The following is a 21,813-nucleotide window of genomic DNA, read 5'->3' as shown; positions in this document are numbered from 1 at the left end:
TAGGGAATCACACCGCCAGTCTCTCTCTCGCCTTCCCAGGAAACGCCATCACACACTAGGAAACTAAACGCACGCCGCCTAAGTTCGTGGCTTTTCAAGGCTCCAAGGGTCCAAGGTTAAAATCCCGCCCACAGGAGTCACTCCGCCGTATTCGGCCGCGCTCTACTCGGCTTAAACCGGCTAATAGCCTCCGCTGATGCGATAGTGCAGGAGCTCCGGGAGAGACGTGCGTGCCGCACTAGCCTGCGGCCGCCATGTTTTCCTTCGCAAATTGTTCCCTATTCTCATAGAGGTCTTATCTTAACATGGGAATACCATACAAAATTAAAGGCAAGGAAAGCTTGGTCACTAAACTCTGTCATCTCTACCATAGCAGACTTAATACTACTCATATTGTTGGACTGAGTGATTATAAAGTCAATTGTGGAAGTGGCTCCATTGTGTTCGAAAGTAGGGAGGAGTTGGCCTGTTATTTGGTGACATGGGTTTATTATTTTTAAATTCCAGCTCAATAAAAAACTGCTTAAAATATTACCATAATTTTGATGCACATAATGGGTAAGCCGCAAATCATTCAAGTCAGTAACACCGCAAATACGCTTATCCAGTTTGAGACAACAGTGTGTATTCAAATCCCCAGCCCAAATTTAAAAAAGGGTTTGTGGGTGAAGAATTAGTAGAGCTTCCAATATGTGCCCTAACCCATCTATCACATGTGTAGGATTCTTAAAATGGTTGTTATAAAAATTAATTAATAACAGATCAACTTTCCCAGGGGCTTCAGCCAAGATTACGTGAAAGTGAGGTGAATTAATAATCACCTTCACATTGCCTAAGGTGAGCGTGTTTGCAATAAAGGTAAGTAAACCCCACTTAGATCTCCCAGCAATTGACTGGACTGCTGGGGTAACATATGAACGATAACCATCTACAAACACAGGCTGTTCTTCCCAAGTTTCCTGAAAGCAAATTATATCTGAAGTTAGGAACACTTTATGCCAGTTTGGATTCTCTTTTTTGGATTTGTATCCCACTATATTCCATGATAGAAACTTTATGTCCCTGCTGGAGATTTGTGAGAGGTGGACCGTCCTTACCGGAGAGATAGATGGAATATCATTAGATTATATTGGGGCGATGCTATTTATTAAATCAGGACCAGCCAAGTGAGCCTGTTCTACAGAAACCAGTCCAGAGACCATTTGTTCTGGGGCAGTCAATCACACGCCTCCATATCTTCAAACATTGAGTACCTGGTAAATAGGGCAAGCGGAGCGAGAGCCACCTTTGCGTGCCTAAGACTGGTTCTCGCAGGATAGAAACCCTGATTTGCACATGCTGGGGCGGGCCTGTAAAAGAAACCAAGAGAAACTGCATGAATCTGAGAATGGAGGGTGGGGGCAGCCCGTAGACTTCCAAGTAAAACTCTTACCAGGCGTTTGTTATCAACATTTTAAATTACACAGTGATTGTTCAGTGTTTTTATATCAGTACCTTGCCCCTGGTTTCTTCTGGGCATTATCAAATGGTTTTGGATCAAATGCCCCATTTCTAAGTTTTGGTTTTGCCAATGTCGGGCCTTAACCATCAATTTGATTGAAGATTCATTTAGATATGGGCGCAATAAAGGCACGTTCCCTAAAATTACAACGAGAGGGCAAGCAGCAGGAGGAAGATTCATATGTTGTTGGTTTGGCCTGTTATGTACCTGCATAGATGGTTGATTTGTCTTGACCTGTGAGCTAAGTGTGTGTTGTAGTTGCCCTTTATTCCTTAAATCTTGTATGGTCGCCTGAGGTGAACCACACCTGGCATCAAGACTTGCATGTTAGCACTGCTAGATGACATATCATTGACTACACCAAGATGACCAGTCGAGATTGGAAAAGGCATGGAATTTGCTTGCCCACAGCTCTGAATAGTATTATAAGAATTAAAACCCAGACTATTGATTTCACAGTTATTATTGTTGGAAGTTGTGCAAACGTCAGAAGTAACCATGGGTTGGGGCAGTATACTAGTGGTGGCTGAAATAACCCCATGGTCTACCTCCGACAGTTGTACCAGCTTAGTCTGAGATAAACATTAGAAAATACAATCTATAGAATCTAAATGTGTATAAATAGGTTGCAAGAGCTGTTTAAAGTTATCCAAAAGTGCAGTCCAGTTCGGGGGAGGAGCAAAGTCTGTGTGTTGCTGACTGTTGGAACAGGATGAATTCAGAGGCGTGGCAACATTTCTGATCTTTTTAGCTGGACATTTAGGAGGTAATGTCGCAGTGTCTCTTTTTCGTTTCTAACAGAGGTAGGGACTGTTGGTTCCCCCTATGTGTAGTACCAGCTCTGTGTATTCCGTGGGCGATCTAGTAGCCACAAACGGTTCAATAGAGACACCCTAAACTGTAGTAGTTGCATCCCCTTGGTTAGTTCGAACAAGTGTGATAGATGATTGCACCGGCCCTAAGCCCAGGGAGAGTCTCCTGTCTGTGCGGGCAATTTATTTCTCTAAAACCGAGGTTGCTCTCGCCAAAAAGGTTTCTAAAGTAGTCAAAATGACCTCTTCAGTTGCTGAAGACTTTTTCTTCCCCATTGTGGTTCAAAAGCTAGCGTCCGTAGATCATAGATGTTAGGGGGGCCCAGCACAGCCTACTCCGGTCCCTGAACAGCGTTTGAGCGTCACCGTGCGCAAACGAAGATCGTGGACAGATCCTACCGCACTGGCTGTGGCCCCGAAGGAAGTGCATTGTACTGGCAGCAGGATAAGGCTCCAGATCGCGAGTAGGAGCCAAAGGGGGTGGCCCAGCCCAGCCACATCCGGCAGAGGATGGGCGCAGACGGGCCCGCTCTTGGCCCGGGTGTAGCCCGATTGTGGCTCTGGCACGCCTGTGCGCGTCCCACGCTGCGGGAGCCCTGGTTGACTTTTAAGCGCCTCCAGGCATGTGAAGCGGACAATGGCGGCTTGCAAGCCTCTTTGCAAGGTGGGGATTGGAGTCCTGGCCCCCGCTGCGGTAAAAACAACAGAAGGCTGCAGAAACGGGTTCCTGTGCTGCTGGAGCCCTGGTTGACTTTTAAGCACCTCCTGGCGCGTGAAGCTGACAATGGCGGCTCGCGAGCTGCTTTGCAAGGTGGGGCTTGGAGTCCTGGCCCCCCGCAGTGGTAAAAACAACAGAAGGCAGCAGAAACGACTCATGCAATCACTGCAGAAGCCTCGGTGTATAACCAGATAGTCACATCATTGAATCCTGGTTGGCACAATGGCGAATACTGATGTGCATTTATAGTGCTACGAGGTGCCATCCTGGGATCAAAAGCATTGTGAATATGAAAATCATTACTTTAAAAATGTGTTGCACATAGTACAAAATAGGCTGCCGCAAAATATGCAAAAAGATTTAGTGATAGCTAAAACGTGGTTTCAAAATGTGCAGTTTTAGTAATACACAAACTGTTCCATTAAAAAGGTGAACTCGAGAATTAAGTTGGTACTCCCTTTACCTCTGAACTAGAATGGCAGAAAGTATGCATTTTTGTTTTTTTCATGGCGCCAACCAGTGACTTTTCAGCCTCATCACATCTCTCAGAGACAGGCTAATGTTGCACAGTTTAGAAACAAAAGTGTAATCCAAAATCTATAAACAGTGGTATCAAGGAGAATGAGCATCTGCCGGGTGAGGATGGAGATGGAGGTGAACAGATTTAATGTTAAGGCGCACAGTTTGCTTTGCTCCACCCTTGATTTGCACCACAGCAGATAAAATCCTCTGGTATGCTCATTTTTACCACCTCTTGCTGCACCAGTAACTTCAGTGTAGTCTCTGGCCTGCTCAGTCTGTCGTCCAGGGCCATAGCTATTAGTTTTACAGTAGGTGTAGTGGCACCTTGGCCCAGGCGTATTTGGGGCCCCCACAACCCAATTATATCTCTCTTTAACCACTTAACCCATGGCAAGGGTGGGGCATTGTGTAATTTTACTGTGATTTCTATGCTGTTTCCAAAGATGATATGTTTATCGTAACTGTACATTCTAACAATAAACGTTGTACTTTATAGACATACGGGATCATTTTTTTGATGTGTGTATGGACACTGATACACCATAAGGCGGGGGAAACGAATATACTATTGCACCTTCTTTGACCTGATAACATCAAAGGGTTGACACCTGTCTTTAGCCCTCAACAGCCTTCTCTTGACAAGGGACTGGAGGAAGGAGTTGAAACTGTTGGAGCTAATTGGCTGTAGATCATTTTTCATTCTCTGTTCCTTCAGCTGAGACCGTCATTCCTAGGATCAAGTGTTGCAGTGCCTAGTTAACCAAAGCAGAAATAGGGGGACCATTTGCTACCCCCAGCTACCGCTAATTGATGCACTTGCTTTGCACACTCCAATATATATGGCCCTTACTTGTATTGTGATAGCAGAGCACAAGAAAATCAGAACAGGGACATGGTGATGCATTTGTACCAAACTTACATCAACTTACAATTCAGGCACCCGGTTGTATGCTATTTATGTTCTTTGCCATTTCTGCCTCTATTTATCCCTAATTATAGTTTGCTAATTGTATCTGTGTTTATTCGTATTCGTATGTGGTTTTGTACAAAAGTGAAGTTGAAACTAGTACATTTCCACTTTTATTTAACCAATAAATGGGCACTCATACTTGAGTGCCTGACATGTTTCACTCAGCCCTGAGCAAAGCACTAATCCATCACCCGCTCTTATTCAGTGGCAATCTGGACAAGGATGCTCTCTGCTTGGAGAACTGGTTGCAGCAACGCTCTCAGGCACTTGCTCCCACTTCCATCTGCTTCCCAAAGTCAGCTAGAATTTCTGCCCCATGTTTTAATGAAGCTGTAAGGCAGAGCAAAAGCACCTGCAAATGTATGGAAAGAGTATGGCATACGAATTTTAACTCAGAGGACAAAGAAATCTATAAGCAAGCCTTAAAAGTCCACCACTATAAAATCTACGAAGCTAAAAAAACATTTTTTTCCTCCAAAAGTGAGTCATCTGGTAATAAAAGCAAGGACATTTTCAAAATTGTGAAAGACTATTCTTCCCTGAATGCGGCTACCAGGCCTTTTACTCTTACTATGGAATGCACTAGTCAACTGGCCTCATTCTTTCATGATAAGATCAAATTTATCCAAGAATCCTTCGGGGAGACCCACCCGGTTGAGTGAGGGAGCAAAGAATCTCTAACATCCTGAGCTCCCGCTGAGGGTCAATCTTTAACACAGTTTCCCCCTGTACTATTGGAGACTTCCTTGGAGATCTTAAAAGGCCTGAAGCCAGGCTACCCCAAGGACCCCTGCCCAGCAAAAGTGCTGGCCTCAGTAGCCGAGGTTATCAACCAAGCTGCCAATGTCGTCCTTAACTCTTCGCTGAGGACTGGCCAGGTGCCATGCAGATGGAAAAATGCTAAGATTTTTACACTACTAAAAAAGACTTTGGCCGACCCTTTGGTGGCATCCAACAATAGACCTATCTCACACCTCCTGTTCTTTTCTAAACCTCTAGTGAAATACACAAACTCAGTCATCACGGACTATGTGGAAATAAATAGCCTTTTCCATCAGTCAGTCCGGTTTTAGATCTAATTTCAGCACAGAGACAACTCTGCTGGAAATTTCTGAGTCCATCAAGGAGAAGCTAGATAAAGGTAAAGTGGTGTTGATTTTGCTAGACCTCTCCACTGCTTTTGATATCGTGCCACAAGAGCGACTCCTGCATAGATTGCAGGAGTGCGGCCTGGGTGGCACGGTGCTTAAGTGGTTCTCCTCCTTTTTGGAAGATAGCTCCAAAGAGGTCTGGCCCTCTCTTATCGCCACTCTCATTCCCCCGAGGAAGGTGGGTGTCCCTCAGTGTTCTATTTTGAGCCCGACACTTTTCAACCTCTACATGTCCCCCCTTGCTCCCCTGGCTGATGCTTGCGGTGCAACAATAATCTCCTATGCTGACTGCACGCAGCTTCTGTTTACATGTTATAAAGGTGAGGAATTTGAAGGGGAGAATATCAATAAATGCCTGGCTGAGGTTTTTACATGCTTCAGAGAGAATCAACTTAAATGTAACCCAGAGAAATCTGAGAAAATATTCTTCGTTCTCCATCTCGGGAAGAGTGGAAACAATGGTGGCCATCAAACATATCACCTCCCCTCGCCTCGGTAAACACGGTCTAGAACTGGCTGTTAAGTTGGATGATACTCTGTCCATGAAAGCCTAAATCCAGTTAGTCGCAGAAGCTTGTTTTGGCTTCCTGTGGATGCTCAAAAAATTTCTCCCCCTCCTGATTCTCACCCACAGGAAGACCGTGGTCCAAGCCCTCATTGTCTCAAGGTTGGACTATGTAAATGTACTATACCTAGACCTCCCAGAGTACCTACTGAACAGACTACAGGTGGTCCAGAATGCGGCCATCAGGGCAGTCCTCATGTTTGGATCGAGAGCTCGGATCTCATCTCTTCTGAAGGCTTTGCATTAATTTCCCATCCGAAAAAGAATCTGCTTTAAAGCCCTGGTTCTGGCTTTTAAGGCATTACAAGTTACAGGCGCACACTATCTTAGAAGGAGAGTCACATACTATGTTCCCCGCAGAACCTTGAGGTCTTCTTCACGGCACCAGGCGGTTGTTCATAAGTTCTCCTGCACCCGTACTGGAGGCTGCTCTTTCTAAGTTCAGGTTGCCCGAGTCTGGAACCTCCTGCCAATGACACTTAGACAGGTGTTGGACTTACGATTTATGATTGATTGATTGACTTTCCTTCAGGAAGCTGCTGCAAACCTACTGTTCCAGCAACAACCTTAAGGTTTCTTTCCCTGTTAGGAACAGCAATAGTCCAGCTACAAGGCTCATTAGCACTGGGACACTCTTCCTGAGTAGCTGTGTGCTTTACAAATACCGTTTAACATAATATAACAAATGAATAAATATGGCTGATAAAATCAATACACCTTTATGGTAGCAAGCACATTAGTCTTATGAACAGCTTCAGCTGTTCAAGCCTCATTAGGAAACTTGTTCTCTTTTCACTCCTTTATCAGTCATTTTGCACAGCCTTTAGCCTGTGACTAGCAACACTTAGAATCACTCAAAAACACAACCGCATGTGCATTTTTATCCATATTTAAAAGTAAATAGAAGCAAGAAAATAGATGCTTTTCTGTCTGTATTTGTCTGTAAAAACCAGTAAAACTGGAAAACTGGAAGCCTTACTTCTAATGTCTCTCATTCTCCGTGAGTCTGTCAATGTCATGAAACTTTGGGGTAATATTACTCCTATCAGTGAAAGTTAAGATCCACATCACTATCATTAGAACTGAACAACAAGTGGCGGCTCCTCCGCTAAGGCGGAGGAGCGCCACCCCACCTCTGTTTGAGCTGTGCAAAAAAGGAAAAATAAAATGATAATAACACAATGTTATTATCATTTTATTTTTCTGTACTGAGGCAGTTTTAGGGGGTGGGGCAGGTATGGGCTGGGTTCACAGTCAGCAGGGGGAGTAGTGGTTGGAGCGCTTAAGTACGCATAATGATTTGGCAAGCCGCGTTGGGCCGGCCAAACAGTAATGCGCACTTAGCATGTTCTCCACCTGGCTGCATTGCACAGCCTGGGTGGAGAACATGTACAGGCTCCCACTCCCTGTCTGAGCGCCGAACCAGGCCGATCAGACCAATCATGACCCTGCTGTAATGCTGGTGACAGCAGCATAGTAATTGGCTAGGGGAATCTGGGAGCCTGGGTGATGCCGGGCGCCAAGAGCTGAGGGAGGACGGAGGACGGAGGAGAGGTGGAAGCTGGCATTTGGCAGGTAAGTCGTCTGGTTTTTTTAACCCCCCCCTCCACTGTTCCCTACCAGCCGCTCCTGTGAACGAGCCAGCAAATTAATAGGGATAATCGAGCTAGAGCTGAGCCAAGGTTCTGCCTTGGCTCTAAGAGCCTAAGGGCAAGCCAAGCCGTCAACATATTTGGCATTTAAATCGTGCAACAAGTCTTGTTTGCCCAGGATAAAAAGACTTAATACTTCAAGAAAGTCTAAGTCTTTGTAACATGGGAACATTTCACTTTAGCACATTAGATTGTATGTTACATTAAATGACATTTATTGGAAGTGATGGGTTCTATACATGAACATAGAAACATTCAAGATCCATGATGTAGTTAGTGAATCCAAGATGCTAGTTGGGTGTCATGTGTCCCAGTTTGCTATAGGCTGTTATTACAGATGTAGCAGCATTATAGTCTATTAAACCATGAAAAGAGAGGATTTTGTATCGCAACCATCCTGATCTGAACGGCAATTAAGAAGTGCAAGGAGGCACAGTGAAATAAAGAAATTGCTGAGGATCACAACGGTTGCTCAAGTGGAGAAGTTGGGATTTACAGGTTTCTGGGTTTCGTATTGTGCATTCCAGCCACTAGAAGTGTTTCTCTTTCCCTTTTTATTTCAAAGGTTAAAAGCAACTACACTTATTAGAAAAACAAAACATCTTTGAAGTCTAACAGAATTACACGTCACAGGTGATGTGCAGCGGTCAGCTGGAAAAGCTGAAGGAAGACTTTCATGGCAGAGCCTGCACTTAAGGAAAGGCGGGCCGACATCGGCCCTGACGCAGTTATGGCGGGGGCACCGGCCCCCACTCGGCCACAGGGGCCCCTTGGTGACCCAGAAGTGATTGAATCACTTCCGGGTCACGATGGGAACAAAGGCAAGGCCGGTTAGACCCGGCCTGGCCTACGAAGGGTTAAAAGGCTGTACAGTGCGGGAGTCGGCCTCTTTGACTCCTGCGCGCCACGGCCTTGCCTTTCCAGCCTCTAGGAGGCTGTAATTTATTTTCCCACCCACCATCCCCTGAAGCAGATTATTGTATTGTGTGTTATGAAGGTTTTCACAATTTTGTTACAAGTGTTTATGGATGACAAAAAATGTCTGAATAATAAGTTTTCCCCCACATGCATCATTGTGTCTTTTTGCATTTCTTAATTTGCGAAAAATAAGGAATCGCAAATTAAGAAATGCAAAAAGATATGCATCAATATTTTCGGTATTCTGTTGGGATTCGGTAAAAATCGCAATTTTTACCGAATCCCAAAGAAATACCGATTTCTTAACTTAATTTTCGCAATTCCCATTGATTCCTATGGGCCAAAAGGCCCATAGGAGTCAATGGAAATTGCGAGTGGCACTTAGAAAATTTCATGGGTGCAGGGGGGGGGTCCAAAGGACCCCCCCATGCACCCCTGAAATGTATTTTTCGCATCATGTTGCACACACACATGTCCTAAGGACATGTGTGTCCGTAACATGAATGTTGAAAAAAAAACATTTTACACATTTAACACACTTTTTCCAAATTTACCGAGTGGTTCAACCACTCGGTAAATTTGGCACCCTATTAGCGAATTTTCAATTTTTAAAAAAATGATGCATTGCTTTTAAGAAATCGCACATCTGCGACTTCTTAAAAGCACCCGCAATTTTAGAATTCGCACACATGTTACGAATTCTAAAATTGCTTCATGCATCCCAAAAAGCACTTTTGCATTCGCAAACGGCCGATTTTAAGGAATCGCACCGTTTGCGACTACAAAAATGCTTGATGCATGTGGGGGTAGGTTCCGTAGAACTTTCTCCCGTTTTCAGGTCATCAATCGTTGTATTTATTGCTATTCCTTGGTCAGGCGGTAAGGTCATGATTGGTGAGCAGTAAATTTAAGGTCCTTAGGGGGCGGCGCCATTCTCGAATGGGGTCACCCAAAGGAAGAGACAAGTGCTCTCTCCTAGAACTCCAGGGACAGGTACAGCCTGTTGGGTACATGGGTGCGGGGGAAGGAAGAGTCACGCTTTCTCTAGGCTGCTTGGCCACCCCGCACGTGCACAATGACGCCAGTAAACGGCGCAGAGATGCAAGGGCCCCCTTTCAATGGAGTTAATAGGGCGTACGGGGGTAACCGGGGGTAACCGGGGGGCTGAAGTACCCTCACGGTAAGCGGGCCCTCTGCGCATGCGCACTTCGACAGAAGGGCGTGGTTAATCGGGCATACGGGGGTAACCAGGGGGAGAAGTACCCCAACCTTAAACGGGCCCCCTGGGCATGCTCACTTCGATGGAAGGGCGTGGTTAGTCGGGCGTACAGGTGTAACCGGGAGGGGGTGAAGTACCCTCCCGGTAAACGGGCCCTCTGCGCATGCGCACTCCTTCAGGAGGGCGTGATTTAGTAAGGATCTGACACCAGTTATTGACCTTGCCGTAGGCCCAAATAGGTACGCAGAAAATAAATAATGTATGTGATTGATATGTTAGTCTCGGATAGGAAATACCTTGTACTAGAAGTATGTTAAGGTTAGCCATCTGATATATGTATATATCAATTGTAAACGTTTTCTGCGTAATTGTGTAAATATTGTTTATTTCAATTTTGATTTATTTTGTATCTTTTAAGAAATACGGCCGGGGGGTTGAAAGATCCCCCGCCTTCCAAAGAAATCCCTCTCATGTCCTGTTATTAAATGTTGGTTAACGGAGGGTGGGGGGGGATCCTCCGGCAGTCCCTGGCCATAGCAAGCTTTACGCATTTTGAATTACCCCTTGGAGCTAGGGAGGCAAGTACAGTTTGGGCTGTAGGGCTCTTAACTATCTCCCCATCTGTATGAAGACCCGGCACTGAAACTGGGCGGCATGCAACAGTCAAAGCTTAGCCATTTTTGCGCTCTCAGTCCGAGGCAGGCGCGCAACGCCCATAGGGCTAAAGGCCCCCCCCCCAGTTGTGTGTCTCAGCCCGGGCTGCTGCAGCTCGAGCTGCTGTGGGCTCAGCTGGGCAGTGTCTGGAGTCTTATCTCCGGCACGCTCAACTTTTTCACAGGTCTTTAAAGAGCATTTGGATATTTACATACCTTTGTAAACTAGTTAGGGAGGCTTAGTTTATTTTTCTGGTTCCAGTACCCCCTGGGCCTCCACTCTCCCTATTCCTTACATTTGTATTTAATATTTACTGCTGTAGTGTGAGGATGCGCTTCATGAAAAGGAATATAAAGTAGGGTTGCCAAAAGAAAAATGACAACCATGTGCTGTTTAAAGAGCCTGCAGAGTCTGGGTTGTGACACTAAATAGTGTGGTAAATAAAAAAGTAAGTATTCATTTGTAAAGTGACTTTTCTGTCTTTGTTCCCTTTACTTATCAGTCATGGATAAAAAATGCAGCCCCAGAACACAATTAAAAGTGCTTTCTACGTATATTTACTGTTCGAAGTATGCACAGATAAGAGCTGAACATACGGCTTTAGGTGACTGTTTATTTTTGTACCAGCTGGGCCATCAACTAATGAGCTGGTAAGCCTAACCATGTGACTTGAAGTTTGTTGCAGGATCAGCACATTCTTTATTTCCTCCACAATCGATCCCTGATTAATGCCATAATAGCAATAGTTTAACTTATATCTGAAACCCCACGCTGCCGTTAATAACACGCTGAGATACTTCAGGTGTCTGGGAATGCACCCTGCATTCAAACAACTCACTCCTCATTCTCGCCCTTCACTTTCACGCTCGCCCTGCACTCACAACGATCACAAGGGACTCACACTGATCACCGTGCACTCACACCATTCACCCGCTCACCCTGCATTCATAGTGATCACTCTGCACTCACAATTCACTTGTGCTGTTCACCCTGTACCTCACCCTGCAGTCACACGAGCACACTATTCACCCTGCACTCATGTGACACTTCACTCACCTGTCCCCCTCACTGCTCAATCCGCAATCTCACTCAAACAAGCCCATCACTAACCATGCATTCATGTGTCTCTAATCTGCACTTACATCTGCACCCAAATTCATATTGTCACCTCACTCACCCTGCAGTCACTCCTCTTACCCTACTGTCACACTGTCGCATCATTCACTGTGCACTCACATGGGCACTCCTGCCACCCACACAGCGCAACTAGTTAATGTGCCTGCTACAAAGAACGTGTACCACGCAGATCACAGAACTGAGTGTGAGTAAACTATGAGTAGAGCTATACAAAAAAATGTTTGTCAGAAAGGTGCTATAGAGAGATGAGGTGCATTGTTGGTGAATGGTAGTGAGGGAATTCGTGGAGATGGAGGGAATGGGGGAGGGGCGTCAAAAAAAGACTGTTGCACCGTGTGCGACCAGTGCTAGGGCCAGCCCTGGCTGGGAGTGTAAACCCCCCCTCCCGAAGTTCGGGTCTAGTTGCGCCCCTGGTCCGAGGGGACCTCAAACTGAGCCAGAGCTAGGCATGGGGCTCCCCCACCTCCACCTATGAGTCACGTTCTGCGCATCTGTATTTCTTCTGCTCTAATTCCACTGTCTGTTGTTATTACCTGGTCCATTCTCCAGCTACCTCTTCTTCTCTCTTTTTCTCTCGCTCTCTGCCTCGTCAACCCCACTGCCAGCGAAACCTTTCTTCCAATTCGCTCTCTCTTTCACTCCTGGTCTCTTTAATTGCAACACTCTCCCACCTGCGCTATTTCTTTCCTTCTCCACCCTTTCAGATGTTCCCTGCTCCTATTATTCTAAATGACCGCGAAACCGCAGTTTCCCCGTGTTTTATTTAGCAAGAGGCGTGTCTCTGTCGAGTCAGCGTTTTCTCAATTTCACACGACGATACGTCAAGGAAGGCTGAGAGAAAAAGAACGAAAAGAAGAACAAAAAACAAATTTCATTGGCAAACGATAGTCAGACGAGATGAAACGCTCGTAGGCATCCTTTTATTTTAAAAGGTAAAGAAGACATGACACAGACGAAAATATATCATTTGTTTTCCATTGTACCTCAAAAGACTGGGTTCAGTTCGGTTTAACTATGCAGTGGGAAAATGGCTTCTGGTAGAATTTTCACGGTCTTCGCTGCAGCCTATTAACGGAGTCTGGGGCAGAAGATAACGGAGAGAGAGAGAGGGGTTCTGACTGTAACAAAACACAGCAGAAAAAAGTCTGCACCAGACCGCATTGACTCAAACAGTCAGGAAAATGTGCCCATCAGGTGGCGCTTTTGAGCTGAGCATCCCAATCCAGTTGCTGCTCCACCGGGAAAATGATTTTTCATTTTTTTTCTTCATTTTTGAAGGATGATATAGTGCCCTGCTCATTTCTCAACCATGCAAGTCATTACTGGGCAGCACTTACCACTTTAAGAGCTGTTGTTGCCAGAAATACTGAACAAAAATGATGGAGAAATCAAGGTTGTCTTTGTTTTCATGGCTCCTCCAGAAAGGCCACCGCACGCAGTAGGACCCATTTTGCATTTCTAAATTTCTGCCAATTACCTCACATTATGCCGTTTTGATTCTTCCGTATTTTGCTAAATGAACAATCAAACGGGGTAATCAACAGCAGCGTGATGGAAACGGCAAGTAAAGGTCCGATGATAATGGAGCCGCCTCTTTATGTACAAAATGAACATATACGGCTCAGTATGCAATATATCCTCTTTCGGCAATGAATTTCGTGTTTTTGAAATAGCATCGTCCTGGCAATACATCTGAGATAGTTTTCAAAGAACACCGTGTTTTTTTAACTTCACACCTACGTTCAAATAAGGATTTTTAGACCCTCGTGAAAGATACATTTTGGAACCCCAGTTTTAAACCACTTTTACATTTATTGGTTGTTTCTGTTCATTTAAACGAAATGATGAAAGAAATATTGAATTGTAACTTTGCTGAATGTTCGTACTTACAAATAAATCACCCTTCACAAGTGGCATTCTCTTGGCAACAGCGAAAATCAAAGCAGTGCTTCAAGGATTTTCGTCATTCCATTTCTTTAAATCTGAAAAATGTCTAGTGCCTTTATAGGCAACATTCCCCACCCATGGTCAGAGCATGCATGATGACATAAATAAATACACAACACAACTTTTGTTTGGGAAAATATTGCTGTAAGTTTATTCTATCCAAAAGTATGCAATATGGTGGGTTATCTTACGGGCGATTTAAGGGCAGGCTGCAGTAACCGACCTATGCTGCCCTGCCCGCCTGATGAGCCAAATTGCACTGTGGCGAACCCAATCAGTGCTACATCTTAAGGGGTGATCCTCTTTGTTGGATTACGTGACACATTGGTCCCTTATTACTCAAGGCCCTGTCAGGGTGGAGCGTAGCAAGGCAAGTCCCCGGTTGTTCTGGCCCACAACCGCCCGAAGGACCAACAGGCGCCGACGGACCACTTCCCGGAACCTGCCATGAGGACTCCTAGGATTTGGCTCTGGCACCCCTATTGTGCTCCTGCAGAGGTACCCTTCTGTACCCATTTGCTTCCAGATCACCCTGTAACTCCGCCTGTAACACAAAAGAAAACATTACAACGTTCCACGTAACCTGATCCCCCGCTACACGACGGGTAAGGGGTAGGGCGGGAGACGGCGTGACTGGTGCAAAAGAGGACGCTAGAAAGGTGGGGGAGGTATAAATACCCTCTCCCAACCTCTATTCGCCGGAAGTGATGCACCTAGCGCGCCGAGCAGGACGACTCCTCCCCGAGTCCCCAAAACTAGAGGGGTGATGTTTGTACCCAATTGGCACTAAGAGGGCCGCCCTTTTAGGTTGGCCTTCTGCGTGCAGGGCTGGACTGGCCGTAGCGGGCACCGGGCAATTCCCCGGTGCGCCGCATGTGTGGGGGCCGGTTTTGGGTCCCTGGAGGTCGATTTTGTTACAGGGCCATTTTTGCAGCATAGCCGCAAAATCGGTCCTGTAACAAAATCGGGCAAAATCTGGCCCTGGCAAAGAGCTCAGCGCCCCCCCGGGGGAGGGGGGGGTCCGGCCGAGCACTTTGCCAGGGCCGGTTTTGGTTCCCAGTCCGGCCCTGCCTGCGTGGGCCGCGAGCAGCTGCATTTCCTTGCCTTACCCCTCCTCTCCCGTCCTCTTTCTATGTCTACTATTCTCAGACTAAGCAGTGGCCTTCGCTTTTGCTCAGTAAGAGAAATGGAATGACATGAAACATGAGAAGGGACGGAGAGGTAAAGAGAATTGTACAGCAAGAGAGGTGAAGTAGAGAGAGAAACGAGGTAAGGATGAGGTAGAGGTATGGGTGTTGTAGGGAGAGATGTAAGGTAAAGATAGAAAGACACTGGCAGGTAGAAGCAGGAAGTGAGCAGTCGGTAGAGAATGGTAGAGAGATAGACAAGATTTTTTCAGCTAAAAAACCCCATCCAATCTTTCCAGATTACGGCGCAGCATGAATTAACACAAACCATAAACCATAAAAACAAATACAATACTGGGAGAAGTACAACAAGACAACACTAATGGTCTATTGCATATTACGGCTCTGTATCAACATTATACATGATGCTTAATGAAAAAATCATCAGTCATATTATCAGATATGTTAACAGATCCCATTTTTTTTTACCTTGATGCATTTTGGTGGGTTTATATGATTTTTGCCACCTTCTTCACGAAAACATAAACATTCTCCTCCATAAAGTACAGAACATTAAAAACCATTCAATGGCGAAAGGCAGGGACCTCAATGGTACCTGTATGGTGATACCAATGTTACAACTGGACCCCTACCTTTAGTGGCTAAGAAAGATAAAACTGAGACCCTTCATAGGATGATTCTGTTTTAGTCTGTTAACCCCTTGAAAAACTATGACCGGACTTTAGGGAATAAGTAAGGGAACTTAGTCCTCCTCCTAGTGTCTTTTCTATACTGCAGTGATGCTGAATTTTGGATGCCTATAACACACAAGTGAGTAGTTCCGGCCAGGTGTTCGATTGAATGGTGTATGTATTTGTGGTATGGTACTTCCCAAGGGGAAATATTAACTTAATGTGCTAGACCTGTCAGCCCTAGGGTGATCTCCTCCCACACTTTTTGTCTGCTCCCCTCTTGTTTGCTGAAATTGTTTTTGTTGGCTTTAGGACTCTGCACTGCACCACTGCTAGCCATTGCTAAAGTGCTTCTGCTAACTCCTTTAAACATGGTCAAAGTGACCTACACCTTATTGGCACATGTAATTTATTTGTAAGTCTCTAGTAAAGTGATACAACAAGTACCCAGGTCCTGTAAATTAAATACTACTAGTGGGTCTGCCACACTTGTTGTGACACCCACTGAAGTAGCCTTTTAACCGCATGCGTGCGGCGGCTTTTTTCGCGCTGCGCGGCTTTTTTTAAAAAGCCGCGTTACATGACGAGCTCAGCTCGTCATCAGCGTGCGAGCGGCGCAACTGATGATGAGCTGAGCTCGTCATCAGCCCATAAGTGGTTAAAACGTCTCAGGCCTGTCATTGCAGCCTGTGTCCAGTTTTAAAGTGCCAATTCGACTTGGCAAAATAAACATTTTTTCAGGCCTAAAACTCCATTTTTAATACATATAATTCACCCCTTAGTAGGCCCTAAACAGTCTACAGTGAAGTGTGTAATCTATTTACAAACTTGGACAAGTACTTTTACGTTTTACATGTCCTGGTAGTGAAAAACTCCCAAATTCGTTGTTGGGTTACCTTATTACATTTGATAAGTGCAAACTTTGTTTGGGAACAGGTAGAAATGTAATGGTTGGTCTCTAAGGATTTGTACTTGAAAATCCTCTTTAATGGTAAAGCAATCAACAAATGGATCCTTCATCTCTGTGGTCACTTCAAAGCAGTTCAAGGGGCAGCTTCTCTCCCACTAGGATTGGATATGTGCCTGACTAGGTGAACAAAAGCAAGTCCTGCTCAGATGTCAGTTCACAATTGTCTGTGACAGGGTAAGCCTCTTTGAAGTTTATTGAGTTCCTGGGTACAAAACCCAGATGGCCATCCTGCCAGAGGAACAGAACATCTTCCCACACCCAAAGCCTCAGCTATGGGTGCATGTTAACACCTCATCAAGGGACCTATTCAACTGCTGGGTAACCTCTGGAAGCTCATGCAAATGGTTTTCTAGAGATTTTAGGCAGGGAAAAGGTAATTTTCTAAAAGTATATTTTCCAAACTAATTTTTACAAAACCGAATTTACTAGTGAGTTGGACATGTAATAAATATTTTTTAAAAGTCTTAGAAATAATTGTGTAGGTGTTTTCCATGTGGAGATAGCAATATTAAATGTAATGTTGTATCCCATTGCTATTGTATGTAACAGAAATCCTGCTACAGTGAACATAGCCCTATAGGCCTTTACACTATAAGAACACATTTAACATTAAACTTTTACATGCTCTCTTTTTACATATCATGCACCTTGCCTTATGGACATTAAGGCCTACTTAGCGGTGACTTATTAATAATTAAAGTAAGGGTTTTAGATCTGTCTAAAGGGGTTATTTTGATAGGTCAACTTTGCATTATTAACACCACACATACTGGCTACAGTGGTAGGTCTACATTATATTTGCACTGTCACTGTAGTGGGTGGCTAAATAGGTGCTGAAGTCCACTAGTGATATCTAACTTACAGGCTCATGGTACACTTTGTATCACATACTAAGGACTTAAAGTTAAGTTAAATATGCTAATTAGGAAGATAGGCAATTGTGAAATTGTTTAAGTGTCAGCGAACATGGAGAGTGGCCTCGTTAGCAGGATCCCAGTGCACAGAGTCAGAAAAACAGCGGTACTAGCCAAAAAATAGTGATGATCATGCAAAAAGGGACCTATTTCTACACTCATACTGGACCTTATTGAGTGTGTTTCCAGTACAAAGTTGTGTTGTAGAGATGTTCTGCAATCTTGTCTTTACCTTCCTCAGATAAAGCTGATGATCGACACCCCAAGTACGCCAAGTAGAATCGAGTGGAGCAAAACAGTAACATAGCCAGTGGTTGAAAAGTCTCTGCTCAACTTTGGACTCAAATATAGGCAAATTTAAGCAACAAAATGCACAGACAAATACCAGCAAGGGTATCCAGGTTTTCCAGTTAACAGAACTTGCAGGTTTGCAGTTGTGAGGATTATCATTCCCAGAGGGGGTAGTGAGCTAAGCTCTTGGCCGCTTAGCTCCTTATTTCAGTATGGTTTGTCCATGTTCTGTCAAAACTCAAACAATAGGAGTCAGAGTTGCGAAAGGAGCTGGGTCTGTATCACTCCTCAATCTATGCTGATCCCCCTTCAAAGCCATCCTTAGGTTTGAACCACATGCCACATTGAGCCACCTTTGTTCATGGTACCATTGTATGTTGTCAAATCCTCCCCACCTTGGCTGCTCAACCAACCTACTACCCAAATCCCACTGATTCATAACCCACCCCCAACCTGAAAAGCTCAACAACCTCTGCTGACTTCCCAATGGTAGTCAGGATACAAGGGACACAAAGACATGAGAAGCCATCATCAGATGTGGTGAGTGACAGAAGGCAGACTGGGCAGCTAAATGAAGCATTCAAGGCCTGCTGGAGTGGTGGTGAGGTGAGGCCAACATGATTGCTGACCGCTGACACGATCACCAGTGTCATCACATTTTGACATTTTAATCTGAAGACATACTCCAGGTAGAATCCACAGGCTGTCCATGAATCAGATCACCATCATGCACTGTAGTACTCTGCAAGCAACTCTCCCTCACCTTCCCCAAAGGTGGGATGGTAATGTGTTCCACTACTCAAGAGCAAGGCATTCCAATACCTTAAATGTCTGCCTTGTCTAACTACTTGAGGGCAATCCGCAGTTCAGATCAGTGTGCCAATTGAACCAGTATTTATTGGCCCCCAGCTTTGGTAGGACACAGAAGAGTGTGGCAACTGCTGGCTGACTCGTAACGTTTTATTTGTTATGCTCTAACCACCACTTCTGAGGGAAATAGGGGGTAAGAGGCTATACACTACCAGCATCCTTTGGCAAGGGAGCTGGAAAGGAGGCACATGACCCCCGTTTGACTTTAGGTTAGGGGAGGACTGGCAGGACACCCAACCTGCATTTACTAATGTAATGGGCATTTGTCCCCCTTATCTTTGGACAGGGTGAACTTGGGCAAATAGGGTGAGCTAAATGTAAAGTACCTACCGTTCTTTTGGAGGTGAGTGGCTATTTTCCCAGACCTCACCCTTGGACAAGATGAGGGGAGACTCCGTTCTGAGGCTGTTTCTCATACTTATGTGGCATTATTAAATTAAAATCCCTTCACTGACATTTCTTTCGGGCGAAAAAAATAAACCCATTCTCACCCCTGTCCCTGGTCAAGGAAGTGAGATTGTCAGTAGAACCCCTGTCTGTCCGATGTAGCAGGACCATTTGTGATAATTTTTAAAACACCCCAGCCTTGAATGTAATATGCTATAAATCACCACATTCAGCGCATCTCCCTTAAATATTATATGCACATTTTGGTACAGGCATACTCATGTATACAAACACACATAGACACTCTAATGTATATATTTTACACACACATACATATTTATAAAATTACCCACAGACACACATACATATGTAGTATATACATATATATATATTCACTGAAAAACCATAGGTTTCAGGGACGTTATAGTTAGTTGGACATTTCAATCGTACAAAACCATAGAATTTCCCCTGTTATAGTTAGTTCAGCTACCTATAACTCGTGCCCCCGCAATGCACTGCTGATGACATCACATATTGCATCATTTATGACATGGTCAGTGACATCACTGATGACATCACGGATGACATCGCAAATTACATCACTGATTACATCACTGATGACATCATCCAGTGACTGTGTGTTTCTGTAAAGTTCAAAAATGTTTTATATATATATCCCAAGGTGTATTGAAGAATAGGTGGGTGTATACGTGTCTGGATGAAGGATTTAGTAGGTGCATGACTGACTGTATAAGTGAGTGATTAAATGTGTCCTACTGAATGCATGGGTTAGTGACTAAAGTGTCTGAATGTCTGTATCAGTATGTCTGTTGTTGTGCAAGCTGCTGCATGTGTCGGTCAGGAGCTACATGAGTGTCTATATGGGTTATTGATTGGTTGCCTGAGTATTTGTATGGGAGACTGAGTGTGTGTGTGTTGGTGGGTGGGAGGTGTGTGACTCTGTGTATAGACGTGTGAGTGGTTGATTCACTGGGTGTATGGGTTCAAGAGTGCATGTGGAAACAGCTGTATGGGCCAGTGAGTGTGTGTATGGGTGTGTTGGTGAGCAATTGGTAGCCTCAGTTGCACATGTCCAAGTAACTACATATGTAAAAGGCAGTGTATGTGAGAGTTGGAGTATATAAATGACTATACATGAGAGTCAGTGATTGTGAGAGTGGCTGTATGGATGAGTGTGTACTTGCATCAGTGATTGTATAAGAGAGTAAGTATGTGTTAGTATATGTTTGAATAAGTGAGGTGGTGTGTGTATAACTGTATAGGTGAGGAAATGGGAGTGTGATTGATTCTTTGCATGACTGACTAGGTGTGTGAGTAGCTCCATGGATGAGTAGTGGTGTGTGAGTGTCTGTATAGGTGTATGAGTGCATATGATAGTTTTGTATTGATGAGTGACTGTGTGACTGAGTGATTGTATGGGTGGATGTGTGTGTAGACCTAGGAATCAGTGAGTGTGTATGTAGTAACTGGTATTGTTGTGTCGATGGTTTCGAAAATGGTAGTCTGTATTTTACAGTGGGTGTGTCAAAGGTTATATTAGACTGTGAATAGGTGAATCAGATTTTCACATGGATGATGTCATCAGTGATGTAATATGTGATGTCATCAGCAGTGCAAAGCGGGGGCGCGAGTTATAGTTAGCTGAACTAACTATAACGGGGGAATTTCTGTGGTTTTGTACGAGTGAAATGTCCAACTAACTATAACGTCCCTGAAACCTATGGTTTTTTCAGTGAATTTCTAAGGTTTTTTAAATGCTAATTTCTAACTATAACGTGCCTGAAACCTATGTTTTTTTCAGTGAATTTCGATTATTTTTTAAATGCTAATTTCTAACTATAACATGCCTGAAACCTATGTTTTGTTCGGTGAATTTCAAAGGTTTTTAAATGCTAATTTCTAACTATGCCTACAAAGGTAGGACATGTGAAGAAAGAAGAAGAAAAGCGCAGAAAGAAGCAAGACAGATGCAGAAAGAAGCAACAGAAGCCCAGAAAGACGAAGAAAAGTGCCGGAAGAAGCAAGAGATGTGCAGAAAGAACCAACAGAGGAGCAGAAAGTCCTACTGTGCCCCCAACTTTTTACTGCCGGGTACTGGTGGTAACTGACTAACTAACCAGGACCGGAGTCACTGTTATGCTAAAAGACACTTAGAATACAGTGAAAACACCTAGATACACTAGGGAACACTATGCGTTGGTACCCCTGTGATTAGCATGTCCTCCTCTTTATTTGCCATGAGGTAGTACCTGGGTCATTGCATGAGTACATGGGTACTGACTGGAAGATTAGAGTACTGCTATTAGAGTGCATGATGAATTTATAAGTGCCTGAGCTTTGGCGGAGTGAATGGATAAGTACATGGTGTGCGCTGGGTGATTGGAGGAGTGCATGGATAGTGACAGTGCGATGGCTGGACTGCATGGGTACTTCTCAGGGTATTGTAGCAGTGCACGAGTTAGTGAATGGGTCATTGCATGAATGCATGGATAGCATCTGGATGATTAGAGTGCTGCAAGGAGAGTGCATGGTGAATTTATAAGTGCTTGGGTTTTGGCGGAGTGACTGTTTAAGTACACACATGTCACATCAGGCCCCACCACCTCCCTTCACCACTGTGCAAACGCGCCCCCCTAGTGGGTTTTAAGTTGGGGGATTAATTCCCCTTGAATCCTTTGTGTCCCTGGGGTCCAACTAGCCCACCAGGTACCTCCAGTAAGTGCCACAGAGCTGCGGTGCAGACAGGTGGTCAGAGGCCACACTCCTTTTTACACC

This window comes from Lissotriton helveticus, chromosome 5_1, assembly GCF_964261635.1.
Source record: "Lissotriton helveticus chromosome 5_1, aLisHel1.1, whole genome shotgun sequence".
In the NCBI taxonomy this organism is placed as follows: Eukaryota; Metazoa; Chordata; class Amphibia; order Caudata; family Salamandridae; genus Lissotriton; species Lissotriton helveticus.
Note: the sequence above shows the minus strand (reverse complement) of the source record.